A 13,483-nucleotide genomic window follows, 5' to 3' on the forward strand; every position below is an offset into this window, starting at 1 on the left:
AGAGCACTGGGGAAAGGCAGGCAGAGAATTCCCTGCTAGCACCTTCTCTGTGCCTGTTCACTTTTCTTCGCAGAATCGCTTTTGTGCAGAAAACAGTAACACTTATTCAGAACGAAAGAAAGCACAGAGCCCCAGATTTTATGTTGTCCTGGAGAGCTTGCAGAGCACTGGGGAAAGGCAGGCAGAGAATTCCCTGCTAGCACCTTCTCTGTGCGTGGGAAGCAGAAGTGTTCACATTGCTTTGCAGAATCGCTTTTGTGCAGAAAACAGTAACACTTGTTCAGAACGAAAGAAAGCACAGAGCCCCAGATTTTATGTTGTCCTGGAGAGCTTGCAGAGCACTGGGGAAAGGCAGGCAGAGAATTCCCTGCTAGCACCTTCTCTGTGCCTGGGAAGCACAAGTGTTCACATTGCTTCGCAGAATCGCTTTTGTGCAGAAAACAGTAACACTTGTTCAGAACGAAAGAAAGCACAGAGCCCCAGATTTTATGTTGTCCTGGAGAGCTTACAGAGCACTAAGGAAAGGCAGGCAGAGAATTCCCTGCTAGCACCTTCTCTGTGCCTGTTCACATTGCTTCGCAGAATCGCTTTTGTGCAGAAAACAGTAACACTTGTTCAGAACGAAAGAAAGCACAGAGCCCCAGATTTTATGTTGTCCTGGAGAGCTTGCAGAGCACTGGGGAAAGGCAGGCAGAGAATTCCCTGCTAGCACCTTCTCTGTGCCTGGGAAGCAGAAGTGTTCACATTGCTTCGCAGAATCGCTTTTGTGCAGAAAACAGTAACACTTGTTCAGAATGAAAGAAAGCACAGAGCCCCAGATTTTATGTTGTCCTGGAGAGCTTGCAGAGCACTGGGGAAAGGCAGGCAGAGAATTCCCTGCTAGCACCTTCTCTGTGCCTGGGAAGCACAAGTGTTCACATTGCTTCGCAGAATCGCTTTTGTGCAGAAAACAGTAACACTTGTTCAGAACGAAAGAAAGCACAGAGCCCCAGATTTTATGTTGTCCTGGAGAGCTTGCAGAGCACTGGGGAAAGGCAGGCAGAGAATTCCCTGCTAGCACCTTCTCTGTGCCTGGGAAGCAGAAGTGTTCACATTGCTTCGCAGAATCGCTTTTGTGCAGAAAACAGTAACACTTGTTCAGAACGAAAGAAAGCACAGAGCCCCAGATTTGCTGTTGTCCTGGAGAGCTTGCAGAGCACTAAGGAAAGGCAGGCAGAGAATTCCCTGCTAGCACCTTCTCTGTGCCTGTTCACATTGCTTCGCAGAATCGCTTTTGTGCAGAAAACAGTAACACTTGTTCAGAATGAAAGAAAGCACAGAACCCCAGATTTTATGTTGTCCTGGAGAGCTTGCAGAGCACTGAGGAAAGGCAGGCACAGAATTCCCTGCTAGCACCTTCTCTGTGCCTGGGAAGCACAAGTGTTCACATTGCTTCGCAGAATCGCTTTTGTGCAGAAAACAGTAACACTTGTTCAGAACGAAAGAAAGCACAGAGCCCCAGATTTGCTGCTGTCCTGGAGAGCTTGCAGAGCACTGAGGAAAGGCAGGCAGAGAATTCCCTGCTAGCACCTTCTCTGTGCCTGTTCACATTGCTTCGCAGAATCGCTTTTGTGCAGAAAACAGTAACACTTGTTCAGAACGAAAGAAAGCACAGAGCCCCAGATTTTATGTTGTCCTGGAGAGCTTGCAGAGCACTGGGGAAAGGCAGGCAGAGAATTCCCTGCTAGCACCTTCTCTGTGCCTGGGAAGCACAAGTGTTCACATTGCTTTGCAGAATCGCTTTTGTGCAGAAAACAGTAACACTTGTTCAGAACGAAAGAAAGCACAGAGCCCCAGATTTTATGTTGTCCTGGAGAGCTTGCAGAGCACTGGGGAAAGGCAGGCAGAGAATTCCCTGCTAGCACCTTCTCTGTGCCTGGGAAGCACAAGTGTTCACATTGCTTCGCAGAATCGCTTTTGTGCAGAAAACAGTAACACTTGTTCAGAACGAAAGAAAGCACAGAGCCCCAGATTTTATGTTGTCCTGGAGAGCTTGCAGAGCACTGGGGAAAGGCAGGCAGAGAATTCCCTGCTAGCACCTTCTCTGTGCCTGGGCAGCACAAGTGTTCACATTGCTTCGCAGAATCGCTTTTGTGCAGAAAACAGTAACACTTGTTCAGAACGAAAGAAATCACAGAGCCCAGGATTTTATGTTGTCCTGGAGAGCTTGCAGAGCACTGGGGAAAGGCAGGCAGAGAATTCCCTGCTAGCACCTTCTCTGTGCCTGGGAAGCACAAGTGTTCACATTGCTTCGCAGAATCGCTTTTGTGCAGAAAACAGTAACACTTGTTCAGAACGAAAGAAAGCACAGAGCCCCAGATTTTATGTTGTCCTGGAGAGCTTGCAGAGCACTGGGGAAAGGCAGGCAGAGAATTCCCTGCTAGCACCTTCTCTGTGCCTGGGAAGCACAAGTGTTCACATTGCTTCGCAGAATCGCTTTTGTGCAGAAAACAGTAACACTTGTTCAGAATGAAAGAAAGCACAGAACCCCAGATTTTATGTTGTCCTGGAGAGCTTGCAGAGCACTAAGGAAAGGCAGGCAGAGAATTCCCTGCTAGCACCTTCTCTGTGCCTGTTCACATTGCTTCGCAGAATCGCTTTTGTGCAGAAAACAGTAACACTTGTTCAGAACGAAAGAAAGCACAGAGCCCCAGATTTGCTGTTGTCCTGGAGAGCTTGCAGAGCACTGGGGAAAGGCAGGCAGAGAATTCCCTGCTAGCACCTTCTCTGTGCCTGGGAAGCACAAGTGTTCACATTGCTTCGCAGAATCGCTTTTGTGCAGAAAACAGTAACACTTGTTCAGAACGAAAGAAAGCACAGAGCCCCAGATTTTATGTTGTCCTGGAGAGCTTGCAGAGCACTGGGGAAAGGCAGGCAGAGAATTCCCTGCTAGCACCTTCTCTGTGCCTGGGAAGCAGAAGTGTTCACATTGCTTTGCAGAATCGCTTTTGTGCAGAAAACAGTAACACTTGTTCAGAATGAAAGAAAGCACAGAGCCCCAGATTTTATGTTGTCCTGGAGAGCTTGCAGAGCACTGGGGAAAGGCAGGCAGAGAATTCCCTGCTAGCACCTTCTCTGTGCCTGGGAAGCACAAGTGTTCACATTGCTTCGCAGAATCGCTTTTGTGCAGAAAACAGTAACACTTGTTCAGAACGAAAGAAAGCACAGAGCCCCAGATTTTATGTTGTCCTGGAGAGCTTGCAGAGCACTGGGGAAAGGCAGGCAGAGAATTCCCTGCTAGCACCTTCTCTGTGCCTGGGAAGCAGAAGTGTTCACATTGCTTCGCAGAATCGCTTTTGTGCAGAAAACAGTAACACTTGTTCAGAACGAAAGAAAGCACAGAGCCCCAGATTTTATGTTGTCCTGGAGAGCTTGCAGAGCACTGGGGAAAGGCAGGCAGAGAATTCCCTGCTAGCACCTTCTCTGTGCCTGGGAAGCACAACTGTTCATATTGCTTCGCAGAATCGCTTTTGTGCAGAAAACAGTAACACTTGTTCAGAACGGAAGAAAGCACAGAGCCCCAGATTTTATGTTGTCCTGGAGAGCTTGCAGAGCACTGGGGAAAGGCAGGCAGAGAATTCCCTGCTAGCACCTTCTCTGTGCCTGGGAAGCACAAGTGTTCACATTGCTTCGCAGAATCGCTTTTGTGCAGAAAACAGTAACACTTGTTCAGAACGAAAGAAAGCACAGAGCCCCAGATTTTATGTTGTCCTGGAGAGCTTGCAGAGCACTGGGGAAAGTCAGGCAGAGAATTCCCTGCTAGCACCTTCTCTGTGCCTGGGAAGCACAAGTGTTCACATTGCTTCGCAGAATCGCTTTTGTGCAGAAAACAGTAACACTTGTTCAGAACGAAAGAAAGCACAGAGCACTAGATTTTATGTTGTCCTGGAGAGCTTGCAGAGCACTGGGGAAAGGCAGGCAGAGAATTCCCTGCTAGCACCTTCTCTGTGCCTGGGAAGCACAAGTGTTCACATTGCTTCGCAGAATCGCTTTTGTGCAGAAAACAGTAACACTTGTTCAGAACGAAAGAAAGCACAGAGCCCCAGATTTTATGTTGTCCTGGAGAGCTTGCAGAGCACTGGGGAAAGGCAGGCAGAGAATTCCCTGCTAGCACCTTCTCTGTGCCTGGGAAGCAGAAGTGTTCACATTGCTTCGCAGAATCGCTTTTGTGCAGAAAACAGTAACACTTGTTCAGAATGAAAGAAAGCACAGAACCCCAGATTTTATGTTGTCCTGGAGAGCTTGCAGAGCACTAAGGAAAGGCAGGCAGAGAATTCCCTGCTAGCACCTTCTCTGTGCCTGTTCACATTGCTTCGCAGAATCGCTTTTGTGCAGAAAACAGTAACACTTGTTCAGAACGAAAGAAAGCACAGAGCCCCAGATTTGCTGTTGTCCTGGAGAGCTTGCAGAGCACTGGGGAAAGGCAGGCAGAGAATTCCCTGCTAGCACCTTCTCTGTGCCTGGGAAGCACAAGTGTTCACATTGCTTTGCAGAATCGCTTTTGTGCAGAAAACAGTAACACTTGTTCAGAATGAAAGAAAGCACAGAGCCCCAGATTTTATGTTGTCCTGGAGAGCTTGCAGAGCACTGGGGAAAGGCAGGCAGAGAATTCCCTGCTAGCACCTTCTCTGTGCCTGGGAAGCAGAAGTGTTCACATTGCTTCGCAGAATCGCTTTTGTGCAGAAAACAGTAACACTTGTTCAGAACGAAAGAAAGCACAGAGCCCCAGATTTTATGTTGTCCTGGAGAGCTTGCAGAGCACTGGGGAAAGGCAGGCAGAGAATTCCCTGCTAGCACCTTCTCTGTGCCTGGGAAGCACAAGTGTTCACATTGCTTCGCAGAATCGCTTTTGTGCAGAAAACAGTAACACTTGTTCAGAACGAAAGAAAGCACAGAGCCCCAGATTTGCTGTTGTCCTGGAGAGCTTGCAGAGCACTGGGGAAAGGCAGGCAGAGAATTCCCTGCTAGCACCTTCTCTGTGCCTGGGAAGCACAAGTGTTCATATTGCTTCGCAGAATCGCTTTTGTGCAGAAAACAGTAACACTTGTTCAGAACGAAAGAAAGCACAGAGCCCCAGATTTTATGTTGTCCTGGAGAGCTTGCAGAGCACTGGGGAAAGGCAGGCAGAGAATTCCCTGCTAGCACCTTCTCTGTGCCTGGGAAGCACAAGTGTTCACATTGCTTCGCAGAATCGCTTTTGTGCAGAAAACAGTAACACTTGTTCAGAACGAAAGAAAGCACAGAGCCCCAGATTTTATGTTGTCCTGGAGAGCTTGCAGAGCACTGGGGAAAGGCAGGCAGAGAATTCCCTGCTAGCACCTTCTCTGTGCCTGGGAAGCACAAGTGTTCACATTGCTTCGCAGAATCGCTTTTGTGCAGAAAACAGTAACACTTGTTCAGAACGAAAGAAAGCACAGAGCCCCAGATTTTATGTTGTCCTGGAGAGCTTGCAGAGCACTGGGGAAAGGCAGGCAGAGAATTCCCTGCTAGCACCTTCTCTGTGCCTGGGAAGCACAAGTGTTCACATTGCTTCGCAGAATCGCTTTTGTGCAGAAAACAGTAACACTTGTTCAGAACGAAAGAAAGCACAGAGCCCCAGATTTTATGTTGTCCTGGAGAGCTTGCAGAGCACTGGGGAAAGGCAGGCAGAGAATTCCCTGCTAGCACCTTCTCTGTGCCTGGGAAGCACAAGTGTTCACATTGCTTCGCAGAATCGCTTTTGTGCAGAAAACAGTAACACTTGTTCAGAACGAAAGAAAGCACAGAGCCCCAGATTTTATGTTGTCCTGGAGAGCTTGCAGAGCACTGGGGAAAGGCAGGCAGAGAATTCCCTGCTAGCACCTTCTCTGTGCCTGGGAAGCAGAAGTGTTCACATTGCTTCGCAGAATCGCTTTTGTGCAGAAAACAGTAACACTTGTTCAGAACGAAAGAAATCACAGAGCCCCAGATTTTATGTTGTCCTGGAGAGCTTGCAGAGCACTGAGGAAAGGCAGGCAGAGAATTCCCTGCTAGCACCTTCTCTGTGCCTGGGAAGCAGAAGTGTTCACATTACTTCGCAGAATCGCTTTTGTGCAGAAAACAGTAACACTTGTTCAGAACGAAAGAAAGCACAGAGCCCCAGATTTTATGTTGTCCTGGAGAGCTTGCAGAGCACTGGGGAAAGTCAGGCAGAGAATTCCCTGCTAGCACCTTCTCTGTGCCTGGGAAGCAGAAGTGTTCACATTGCTTCGCAGAATCGCTTTTGTGCAGAAAACAGTAACACTTGTTCAGAACGAAAGAAAGCACAGAGCCCCAGATTTTATGTTTTCCTGGAGAGCTTGCAGAGCACTGGGGAAAGGCAGGCAGAGAATTCCCTGCTAGCACCTTCTCTGTGCCTGGGAAGCACAAGTGTTCACATTGCTTCGCAGAATCGCTTTTGTGCAGAAAACAGTAACACTTGTTCAGAACGAAAGAAAGCACAGAGCCCCAGATTTTATGTTGTCCTGGAGAGCTTGCAGAGCACTGGGGAAAGGCAGGCAGAGAATTCCCTGCTAGCACCTTCTCTGTGCCTGGGAAGCAGAAGTGTTCACATTGCTTCGCAGAATCGCTTTTGTGCAGAAAACAGTAACACTTGTTCAGAACGAAAGAAAGCACAGAGCCCCAGATTTTATGTTGTCCTGGAGAGCTTGCAGAGCACTGGGGAAAGGCAGGCAGAGAATTCCCTGCTAGCACCTTCTCTGTGCCTGGGAAGCAGAAGTGTTCACATTGCTTCGCAGAATCGCTTTTGTGCAGAAAACAGTAACACTTGTTCAGAACGAAAGAAAGCACAGAGCCCCAGATTTTATGTTGTCCTGGAGAGCTTGCAGAGCACTGGGGAAAGGCAGGCAGAGAATTCCCTGCTAGCACCTTCTCTGTGCCTGGGAAGCACAACTGTTCATATTGCTTCGCAGAATCGCTTTTGTGCAGAAAACAGTAACACTTGTTCAGAACGAAAGAAAGCACAGAGCCCCAGATTTTATGTTGTCCTGGAGAGCTTGCAGAGCACTGGGGAAAGGCAGGCAGAGAATTCCCTGCTAGCACCTTCTCTGTGCCTGGGAAGCACAAGTGTTCACATTGCTTCGCAGAATCGCTTTTGTGCAGAAAACAGTAACACTTGTTCAGAACGAAAGAAAGCACAGAGCCCCAGATTTTATGTTGTCCTGGAGAGCTTGCAGAGCACTGGGGAAAGTCAGGCAGAGAATTCCCTGCTAGCACCTTCTCTGTGCCTGGGAAGCACAAGTGTTCACATTGCTTCGCAGAATCGCTTTTGTGCAGAAAACAGTAACACTTGTTCAGAACGAAAGAAAGCACAGAGCACTAGATTTTATGTTGTCCTGGAGAGCTTGCAGAGCACTGGGGAAAGGCAGGCAGAGAATTCCCTGCTAGCACCTTCTCTGTGCCTGGGAAGCACAAGTGTTCACATTGCTTCGCAGAATCGCTTTTGTGCAGAAAACAGTAACACTTGTTCAGAATGAAAGAAAGCACAGAACCCCAGATTTTATGTTGTCCTGGAGAGCTTGCAGAGCACTAAGGAAAGGCAGGCAGAGAATTCCCTGCTAGCACCTTCTCTGTGCCTGTTCACATTGCTTCGCAGAATCGCTTTTGTGCAGAAAACAGTAACACTTGTTCAGAACGAAAGAAAGCACAGAGCACTAGATTTTATGTTGTCCTGGAGAGCTTGCAGAGCACTGGGGAAAGGCAGGCAGAGAATTCCCTGCTAGCACCTTCTCTGTGCCTGGGAAGCACAAGTGTTCACATTGCTTCGCAGAATCGCTTTTGTGCAGAAAACAGTAACACTTGTTCAGAACGAAAGAAAGCACAGAGCCCCAGATTTTATGTTGTCCTGGAGAGCTTGCAGAGCACTGGGGAAAGGCAGGCAGAGAATTCCCTGCTAGCACCTTCTCTGTGCCTGGGAAGCAGAAGTGTTCACATTGCTTCGCAGAATCGCTTTTGTGCAGAAAACAGTAACACTTGTTCAGAATGAAAGAAAGCACAGAACCCCAGATTTTATGTTGTCCTGGAGAGCTTGCAGAGCACTAAGGAAAGGCAGGCAGAGAATTCCCTGCTAGCACCTTCTCTGTGCCTGTTCACATTGCTTCGCAGAATCGCTTTTGTGCAGAAAACAGTAACACTTGTTCAGAACGAAAGAAAGCACAGAGCCCCAGATTTGCTGTTGTCCTGGAGAGCTTGCAGAGCACTGGGGAAAGGCAGGCAGAGAATTCCCTGCTAGCACCTTCTCTGTGCCTGGGAAGCACAAGTGTTCACATTGCTTCGCAGAATCGCTTTTGTGCAGAAAACAGTAACACTTGTTCAGAATGAAAGAAGGCACAGAGCCCCAGATTTTATGTTGTCCTGGAGAGCTTGCAGAGCACTGGGGAAAGGCAGGCAGAGAATTCCCTGCTAGCACCTTCTCTGTGCCTGGGAAGCACAAGTGTTCACATTGCTTCGCAGAATCGCTTTTGTGCAGAAAACAGTAACACTTGTTCAGAACGAAAGAAAGCACAGAGCCCCAGATTTTATGTTGTCCTGGAGAGCTTGCAGAGCACTGGGGAAAGGCAGGCAGAGAATTCCCTGCTAGCACCTTCTCTGTGCCTGGGAAGCAGAAGTGTTCACATTGCTTCGCAGAATCGCTTTTGTGCAGAAAACAGTAACACTTGTTCAGAACGAAAGAAAGCACAGAGCCCCAGATTTGCTGTTGTCCTGGAGAGCTTGCAGAGCACTAAGGAAAGGCAGGCAGAGAATTCCCTGCTAGCACCTTCTCTGTGCCTGTTCACATTGCTTCGCAGAATCGCTTTTGTGCAGAAAACAGTAACACTTGTTCAGAATGAAAGAAAGCACAGAACCCCAGATTTTATGTTGTCCTGGAGAGCTTGCAGAGCACTGAGGAAAGGCAGGCACAGAATTCCCTGCTAGCACCTTCTCTGTGCCTGGGAAGCACAAGTGTTCACATTGCTTCGCAGAATCGCTTTTGTGCAGAAAACAGTAACAGTTGTTCAGAACGAAAGAAAGCACAGAGCCCCAGATTTTATGTTGTCCTGGAGAGCTTGCAGAGCACTGGGGAAAGGCAGGCAGAGAATTCCCTGCTAGCACCTTCTCTGTGCCTGGGAAGCACAAGTGTTCACATTGCTTCGCAGAATCGCTTTTGTGCAGAAAACAGTAACACTTGTTCAGAACGAAAGAAAGCACAGAGCCCCAGATTTGCTGTTTTCCTGGAGAGCTTGCAGAGCACTAAGGAAAGGCAGGCAGAGAATTCCCTGCTAGCACCTTCTCTGTGCCTGTTCACATTGCTTCGCAGAATCGCTTTTGTGCAGAAAACAGTAACACTTGTTCAGAATGAAAGAAAGCACAGAACCCCAGATTTTATGTTGTCCTGGAGAGCTTGCAGAGCACTGAGGAAAGGCAGGCAGAGAATTCCCTGCTAGCACCTTCTCTGTGCCTGTTCACATTGCTTCGCAGAATCGCTTTTGTGCAGAAAACAGTAACACTTGTTCAGAACGAAAGAAAGCACAGAGCCCCAGATTTTATGTTGTCCTGGAGAGCTTGCAGAGCACTGGGGAAAGGCAGGCAGAGAATTCCCTGCTAGCACCTTCTCTGTGCCTGGGAAGCACAAGTGTTCACATTGCTTCGCAGAATCGCTTTTGTGCAGAAAACAGTAACACTTGTTCAGAACGAAAGAAAGCACAGAGCCCCAGATTTTATGTTGTCCTGGAGAGCTTGCAGAGCACTGGGGAAAGGCAGGCAGAGAATTCCCTGCTAGCACCTTCTCTGTGCCTGGGAAGCACAAGTGTTCACATTGCTTCGCAGAATCGCTTTTGTGCAGAAAACAGTAACACTTGTTCAGAACGAAAGAAAGCACAGAGCACTAGATTTTATGTTGTCCTGGAGAGCTTGCAGAGCACTGGGGAAAGGCAGGCAGAGAATTCCCTGCTAGCACCTTCTCTGTGCCTGGGCAGCACAAGTGTTCACATTGCTTCGCAGAAACGCTTTTGTGCAGAAAACAGTAACACTTGTTCAGAACGAAAGAAATCACAGAGCCCAGGATTTTATGTTGTCCTGGAGAGCTTGCAGAGCACTGGGGAAAGGCAGGCAGAGAATTCCCTGCTAGCACCTTCTCTGTGCCTGGGAAGCACAAGTGTTCACATTGCTTCGCAGAATCGCTTTTGTGCAGAAAACAGTAACACTTGTTCAGAACGAAAGAAAGCACAGAGCCCCAGATTTTATGTTGTCCTGGAGAGCTTGCAGAGCACTGGGGAAAGGCAGGCAGAGAATTCCCTGCTAGCACCTTCTCTGTGCCTGGGAAGCACAAGTGTTCACATTGCTTCGCAGAATCGCTTTTGTGCAGAAAACAGTAACACTTGTTCAGAATGAAAGAAAGCACAGAACCCCAGATTTTATGTTGTCCTGGAGAGCTTGCAGAGCACTAAGGAAAGGCAGGCAGAGAATTCCCTGCTAGCACCTTCTCTGTGCCTGTTCACATTGCTTCGCAGAATCGCTTTTGTGCAGAAAACAGTAACACTTGTTCAGAACGAAAGAAAGCACAGAGCCCCAGATTTGCTGTTGTCCTGGAGAGCTTGCAGAGCACTGGGGAAAGGCAGGCAGAGAATTCCCTGCTAGCACCTTCTCTGTGCCTGGGAAGCACAAGTGTTCACATTGCTTCGCAGAATCGCTTTTGTGCAGAAAACAGTAACACTTGTTCAGAACGAAAGAAAGCACAGAGCCCCAGATTTTATGTTGTCCTGGAGAGCTTGCAGAGCACTGGGGAAAGGCAGGCAGAGAATTCCCTGCTAGCACCTTCTCTGTGCCTGGGAAGCACAAGTGTTCACATTGCTTTGCAGAATCGCTTTTGTGCAGAAAACAGTAACACTTGTTCAGAATGAAAGAAAGCACAGAGCCCCAGATTTTATGTTGTCCTGGAGAGCTTGCAGAGCACTGGGGAAAGGCAGGCAGAGAATTCCCTGCTAGCACCTTCTCTGTGCCTGGGAAGCAGAAGTGTTCACATTGCTTCGCAGAATCGCTTTTGTGCAGAAAACAGTAACACTTGTTCAGAACGAAAGAAAGCACAGAGCCCCAGATTTTATGTTGTCCTGGAGAGCTTGCAGAGCACTGGGGAAAGGCAGGCAGAGAATTCCCTGCTAGCACCTTCTCTGTGCCTGGGAAGCAGAAGTGTTCACATTGCTTCGCAGAATCGCTTTTGTGCAGAAAACAGTAACACTTGTTCAGAATTAAAGAAAGCACAGAGCCCCAGATTTTATGTTGTCCTGGAGAGCTTGCAGAGCACTGGGGAAAGGCAGGCAGAGAATTCCCTGCTAGCACCTTCTCTGTGCCTGGGAAGCACAACTGTTCATATTGCTTCGCAGAATCGCTTTTGTGCAGAAAACAGTAACACTTGTTCAGAACGAAAGAAAGCACAGAGCCCCAGATTTTATGTTGTCCTGGAGAGCTTGCAGAGCACTGGGGAAAGGCAGGCAGAGAATTCCCTGCTAGCACCTTCTCTGTGCCTGGGAAGCACAAGTGTTCACATTGCTTCGCAGAATCGCTTTTGTGCAGAAAACAGTAACACTTGTTCAGAACGAAAGAAAGCACAGAGCCCCAGATTTTATGTTGTCCTGGAGAGCTTGCAGAGCACTGGGGAAAGTCAGGCAGAGAATTCCCTGCTAGCACCTTCTCTGTGCCTGGGAAGCACAAGTGTTCACATTGCTTCGCAGAATCGCTTTTGTGCAGAAAACAGTAACACTTGTTCAGAACGAAAGAAAGCACAGAGCACTAGATTTTATGTTGTCCTGGAGAGCTTGCAGAGCACTGGGGAAAGGCAGGCAGAGAATTCCCTGCTAGCACCTTCTCTGTGCCTGGGAAGCACAAGTGTTCACATTGCTTCGCAGAATCGCTTTTGTGCAGAAAACAGTAACACTTGTTCAGAACGAAAGAAAGCACAGAGCCCCAGATTTTATGTTGTCCTGGAGAGCTTGCAGAGCACTGGGGAAAGGCAGGCAGAGAATTCCCTGCTAGCACCTTCTCTGTGCCTGGGAAGCAGAAGTGTTCACATTGCTTCGCAGAATCGCTTTTGTGCAGAAAACAGTAACACTTGTTCAGAATGAAAGAAAGCACAGAACCCCAGATTTTATGTTGTCCTGGAGAGCTTGCAGAGCACTAAGGAAAGGCAGGCAGAGAATTCCCTGCTAGCACCTTCTCTGTGCCTGTTCACATTGCTTCGCAGAATCGCTTTTGTGCAGAAAACAGTAACACTTGTTCAGAACGAAAGAAAGCACAGAGCCCCAGATTTGCTGTTGTCCTGGAGAGCTTGCAGAGCACTGGGGAAAGGCAGGCAGAGAATTCCCTGCTAGCACCTTCTCTGTGCCTGGGAAGCACAAGTGTTCACATTGCTTCGCAGAATCGCTTTTGTGCAGAAAACAGTAACACTTGTTCAGAACGAAAGAAAGCACAGAGCCCCAGATTTTATGTTGTCCTGGAGAGCTTGCAGAGCACTGGGGAAAGGCAGGCAGAGAATTCCCTGCTAGCACCTTCTCTGTGCCTGGGAAGCACAAGTGTTCACATTGCTTTGCAGAATCGCTTTTGTGCAGAAAACAGTAACACTTGTTCAGAATGAAAGAAAGCACAGAGCCCCAGATTTTATGTTGTCCTGGAGAGCTTGCAGAGCACTGGGGAAAGGCAGGCAGAGAATTCCCTGCTAGCACCTTCTCTGTGCCTGGGAAGCAGAAGTGTTCACATTGCTTCGCAGAATCGCTTTTGTGCAGAAAACAGTAACACTTGTTCAGAACGAAAGAAAGCACAGAGCCCCAGATTTTATGTTGTCCTGGAGAGCTTGCAGAGCACTGGGGAAAGGCAGGCAGAGAATTCCCTGCTAGCACCTTCTCTGTGCCTGGGAAGCACAAGTGTTCACATTGCTTCGCAGAATCGCTTTTGTGCAGAAAACAGTAACACTTGTTCAGAACGAAAGAAAGCACAGAGCCCCAGATTTGCTGTTGTCCTGGAGAGCTTGCAGAGCACTGGGGAAAGGCAGGCAGAGAATTCCCTGCTAGCAGCTTCTCTGTGCCTGGGAAGCACAAGTGTTCATATTGCTTCGCAGAATCGCTTTTGTGCAGAAAACAGTAACACTTGTTCAGAACGAAAGAAAGCACAGAGCCCCAGATTTTATGTTGTCCTGGAGAGCTTGCAGAGCACTGGGGAAAGGCAGGCAGAGAATTCCCTGCTAGCACCTTCTCTGTGCCTGGGAAGCACAAGTGTTCACATTGCTTCGCAGAATCGCTTTTGTGCAGAAAACAGTAACACTTGTTCAGAACGAAAGAAAGCACAGAGCCCCAGATTTTATGTTGTCCTGGAGAGCTTGCAGAGCACTGGGGAAAGGCAGGCAGAGAATTCCCTGCTAGCACCTTCTCTGTGCCTGGGAAGCACAAGTGTTCACATTGCT

This window comes from Strix uralensis, unplaced genomic scaffold, assembly GCF_047716275.1.
Source record: "Strix uralensis isolate ZFMK-TIS-50842 unplaced genomic scaffold, bStrUra1 scaffold_226, whole genome shotgun sequence".
NCBI lineage: Eukaryota > Metazoa > Chordata > Aves > Strigiformes > Strigidae > Strix > Strix uralensis.